Below are 6,000 nucleotides of genomic sequence, written 5' to 3'. Positions count from 1 at the left end.
TTACCGTATGCCTGTGAAACATGGACCATTTATAAACGCCACTCCCAACTTCTTGAAAGATTCCACCAACGCTGCCTCCAGAAAATTCTGCAAATTACTTGGGAAGATAGGCGGACTAATGTTAGCGTATTGGAAGAAGCAAAGTCCACCAGTGTTGAAACAATGATCCTCCAACATCAACTTTGCTGGACCGGCCATGTTGTTCAAATGCCTGATCACTGTCTTCCAAAGTAGCTACTTTACTCCGAACTTAAGGATGGAAAGCTAATCTACAAAAATGTAACATAAGCATCAAGAACTGGGAAGCCTTGGCCCATGAGCATCCCAATTGGAGGTTGGCCATTATCAAAGGTGCTATGGACTTTGAAGAAGCATGAGTACAGGGCGCAAGGGACAAATGAGCTAAGCGGAAGGCACGTCAAACAAATCCTCATCGCGACCATCTTCCATCTGGAAACCTACGTCCTCACTGAGGGAGGCTGTGTGGATCCAGAATTGGCCTCCACAGTCACTGACGGACCCACTGTTAAAGATCTTACCCTGGAAGACAATACTCGGCCACGAGTGATTGCCAATGAATGAATGAATCTTTATAGAAGCTATTATTTTTCTTCAGCAAGATTTGTCCCTATATGTTTGAAAAATTACCTTCCAATAATGCTTTCCATCAACTTATCTGCAATATATTAATTTCCTAGTTCAAATTCTACATTTGGTAAATGTGTGAAGTGGTTCATTATTTAAAAGTACAGTTAGTATTACTGATGCAGTTTCTTTAATTTGCCATATGTGCAATATTCTACAATATCTGCCAAAAAAAAAAAGATCAGGAAAGAAATGCAGCCCTATGATGCAAAGATGCAAAAACTTCTTTCCTTGTGAACAAAAATGTGTGCACTAATTTCCCCATGTATTATTTTATAATTAACACTCGTGTGATGAAATAGGACCACATTCTCCTCTGCTCTAAATTTTCCAAATTAGACCTATAATCAATTGTTTGCTGAGGAAATATGGTTTTCTGAGAGGTCTAACAGAGTTTGAAAATTTAATGGCAAAGGAACAGAAGCAATATTCTGGATGAAGTCTGGGAACATGTCCCACAGCCAACTTTATGCATGTTTAAAAGAAAGTTACTGTAAACTATTATCTTGGTGATATTTAGCATTTGCACACCTTAGCTATATATATATAATGGTACAATTAATCTTTGCTGGAAAAGCAAGGCTGCCAATGCTGATGTACAACATATTTTACAGTTGTGTCCCAAAATAGAGGTACTTTGGAATTCTATTGAAAATGAAACAAAATTGATAACAGAGTATGAACTTCCCATAGATCTCTTAATAATCTTATTTGGATATACCGAAGATATAAGTCAGTGAACACAGAGCTTGTAATACACTTGTTAACAGCTGCAAGACTAACCACTTGTTATAACTGGAAGAAATTTTCCCCAGGCTGGATTAGTGAATTATAAGAATATGGGAACTAATCTACAGGGTAAAGTTAACATTGTAAGAGAAAGAGACGGGAAAGAAACAAATTGCTCAATTTTTCAATAAATAAGTTATTTCATCATGTACTGGTGTAATAAGACACAAGAAAATATTCACCCATATACAGTACACCACTAGAAACAAGTTAGTAATTTATAGGATTTAATCTGCTATTCCTGTTTACACACCATTTTTTGTCTTCTTTTTTGTTGTTAAAACCATTTATACATGTCTGAATACTTTATGTTTAAAACGTTTTTTGTACTTGTATGTTGTAATGAAAACATAAAAACAATTAACACTAATTTGAACAAGGATGCAAGCTTTACATTTTTAAAAATCTACATTTAAAATATAGTTTTCTTGAATTAATATCCATGTTTTCCTCCTTCAATATGTATTTTACATGCTCCAACATTTCTGAGAGATGAAAATTTCCAGGGGTATTACTACAGAATTGTTTCCTTTGGATCCTTAGGGCAACTTTGTCATATTAGTTTTATTTACTAATGTATAGGAACAGTATGTCAGAAACATACTTCTCCAACACAGGTAGCTGATCTGCTTGCTCTACAAGAGGTCTTCAGATCATGCCCTTGCACTCACCTTCAGCCAGTTTGTAGCTCTGTCAATTAGCTCCAAACTCTTCCTGTCTCACTAGCTTGGTGGGTATTTACATTATGGGCCATCAGGAGAACATCTGTCATTTGGCTCCTGATGCTGAAACATTAGCCTAATAGCAAGCCATTAGTCCAAGGATAAACTCCCAGGAACCATATACACCATTACTCTGATGAATGAAATATAGGACATGGATGAACTACGCTCACTCCAAAAGATAAGAGGCCTGGGGAAGAAAATAAGAGAATCTAATGAGGTTTTAACAAACAGGAGAACAGGATGCAAATATTAAATCACCCATGTCTTCTCTGATGTATAATGCGCTAGGCAGCTTCAGAACAGGGCAACCAAAATGATTAAGGGGATTGAACAACTCCCCCATGAGGAAAGGTTACAACATTTGGGGCTTTTTAGTTTAGGAAAAAAGCCCTAGAAAGATAGACTAATGACAGAATGGCCCCTGAACAGAAATTGTTCCCAAACACTCAGTGGAAGTGCCAATTACATGAGTAAGTGGAATTGCACAATAAGGACAAGGACTCAATTGTTAATATAGTCACACCTGCCTTCTTCGGGATTTCAGCTCTTCTCACATAATTTCAGTTTCTGTGCCACACAATTCTAGTTAATTCTCCCTTGCCAACCTCAGTTCCAAGATCTCAAACACATGCACACACCAGAGTGCATTCTGCACTGCTATACCCAAACATCCCAAATTCCAAACTTGTCAAAGAATTGCTCCCAACCCATTGATTTGGTTTGGACAAGGATAACTTGCAACAGGAATAGACATCATGGTAGCTTCCAGATGTTGTGGACTACAACTCCCAGCACCCCTGACCATGGTGGTTGGGGCTGATGGGAATTATAGTTCACATCTGGTGGACACTATGTTGGCTGCTGCTTCTGTAGCACAACACTGAGGCCTATGGCCAGCTGCCAATATTTCCTAATGAATGGAGGCAGAAATGCACATTCATTAATTTCGCAGCTGATGCTTTTAATACTATCAATTTCACACACAAAATTCCTATTTGTGATCAACTCTGGGCTTTGATTGGGAAAAACACTAAAGAGGATTGCTTTTAAACTCATGGAAGTTTAGCAGCAACTCTGAGCAAGATAAATACAGTCAGTAGCTATAATACCCAAATTCCATGCCATTCCAATTCAGGACTAGTACATTAATGCAATACCGTTAAGCTGTATGAATTACTCTTGGCCACTGTTGAAAGATGAATATACCTCAGAACAGTTCCAGTTTGGCTTAAAACCCAATGTGTGTCTAGCCCACAAATGGTTTAACGTCAGCTAACTAGTCCAAACCTGGACTCCCCAGGATCAAGCTGTAAAATGACAAGATCAGAGCTTGGAAGATTACTTTTAAAAAGTAATAAATTACAGTTACATGGCCCAAAAAAGTAGCAATTACCGTTACAATTACAATTGCTCTGAAAGTAACTGATTACTTTACTTTTCCTCCAAAGTAATCACTACAATTACATTTCAGTTACTTAGAAAAAAACACCTACAAGGTGCTGGCCTTGGCTGCTGCACATCTAAGTAGCCTAAAACAACATTAAAAATAAACAAACACATACAGAGGTGGTAGAATAATTATTTTTATTCATAAGATAGCAATGGTGGTACCCCCGCTGGTAAGGGTGGTGGGGAGGGAGGCTGAGGCCACTACTCAGATCTTTGCACGTCAAACCAAGTGCAACCCCCCCACTTAGCCAGCCAGTATAATCTCTCTCACTTAACCACCTCCCAGACCCTGCCCTGCCACCAACTAAGGGACACTCACCCAAGCACACATTTTCCCCTGAGATGCAAAAAAGTTAAAATACTGCAAATGCAGCACAGTAGCCAGAGAGGGTGGTGGAGGCCAGTATTCTCTCTCTCTCTCTCTCTCTCTCTCACACACACACACACACACACACTCACACATGCACACACACACACATCATCTTTCACCTCCACAGTACTTTATCTCCATTCTGCTGCTGCCTCCTTCTCCTCCTTTATCCATGTTCTTGACCTCTGGATCCTTTTCCCCTCCACTCCATTCTTCACCACCACTATCCATTTTTTTAAATCATTGTTTTTTCCACTCCACCCCATCTCACTCTGCACCTCCTCCCTCGTCGCCTCCTCCCCATCCACAGAGCATGAGGAAAGAGCGACACTGCACAGAAGCCCAGTCTGAGGCACATGATTTTCATCCACAAATCAGAGGAGCAGAAGACTTCCCCTGCTCCTCCCCCCAAGTAATGCCCAAAAGTAATTCTGAAAAAGTTACAATTACTTCACAAAAGTAGTAAAATTACTCCTAGTTCTATTACAATCAAAATGTAAAGGAATTACCCACTCGTAATTCATTACATTTTTGAGTAACAAGTAATTTGTTACTTGTAACTAGTTACTTCCAAGCTCTGGACAAGATGATGCTGATGAGAAGCTGCACCATCTAAATATATTATGTCCAACTCATAGCTGAACCCTCGAAGTACAAGACCAATTTATAGGAGATTACAAAAGAAATATTGCATAACCTGGACTATCACAGTAAACTGCATGATAAACAGTGATGGTTATCAGTTTATCAGTGATGGTTTTTGCAATTTCCAAAAAAAACCCAAACCAACCAACCATGTGGCTAACGTGAAATTTTTCTAAGAGTTGGAGAATAAGAATTGTTATTAGATAAGCCAGATAAAAATAAACACAGGCTTAACCTGAACAGAAATGCAAATACACCTGTCAATACTTAGCTGAAATCTTACAAAATATTTTTTCTTTTCTAAAAACAGGATTAAAAAATTAACCAAGTGCAGTAGTTTGATGTAATATATGGTATTCAAGGCATATCATTAAAATTACGGATAACAAAAAGTACAAAAAATAAAAGTGATATGTCTCAAAATAACATTCAGTCCAATGCATTAGAACAGTAAGGTTAACAGAAACACCTTTAACATAGTATTTTATTAACAGCCACCCTTTATCCAAACATTAGAAATGTACTGAGGATTCCACTTTTGTTTAGCAAAAAGTGGGCCCTATAACAAAATGTCAGTGTGGAGCGTTCCCATTCAAAGTTCTAGCCAAACCAGCCCCTTTCCAGGACACTCCTTTTGATCTCTCTCCCCCCAATAGCCAGCATTCTGTGGCCACTGAGAATGTTTGGTCCTCATTAGAAATGGATGAATCCATCAATTTCAGTTTCTCCCCATTAGTCATTTTTCCAATCTTAAATTCAGTTCTCCATGTTTCCACAACAATTTCTGAATCTTGAGGTTGGGCCGGAAGCTGCAGCTTGTGCAAAATACAGCCGCAAAACTGCTCACTGGGGCAGAGTATCGCCAACATGTCACCCCACTGCTGAAAGAATTGCACTGGCTACCTGTTAGAAGAACAAAGGACAAGTACGAATAGCGCTGTGACTAATGACGCAGCTGGGTCAAAGCCGAAAGGAAGCCCAGAGGCTGATGCGCACAGATGCGAAAGGAGAGTCCGGAGTTGTACGACGCACACAATAGGAACATGGAATGTGAGAAGCATGAACCAGGAAAAGTTAGAGATTGTCAAATAAGAAATGGAACGTATCAGCATTAAAATACTTGGTGTGAGTGAATTAAAATGGACGGGAATGGGACATTTTCAGTCAGGCAACTACAAAATATTTTATGCAGGAAATGAGAAATTAAGAAACAGGATTGCTGTAATAGTGAGAAGTGATGTAGCAAAAACAAGAGCAAGGTCTGAGCGAGTGATATCAATGAGATTTAATGGGAAACCTATCAACATAACCATAATCCAAGTCTATGCTCCAATGGCAAATGCAGAAGAGGAATTGGAGAGATTTTACGTAGAAGTA

The sequence above is a fragment of the Rhineura floridana genome, chromosome 8 (genome assembly GCF_030035675.1).
Source record: "Rhineura floridana isolate rRhiFlo1 chromosome 8, rRhiFlo1.hap2, whole genome shotgun sequence".
Classification (NCBI taxonomy): Eukaryota; Metazoa; Chordata; class Lepidosauria; order Squamata; family Rhineuridae; genus Rhineura; species Rhineura floridana.
Note: the sequence above shows the minus strand (reverse complement) of the source record.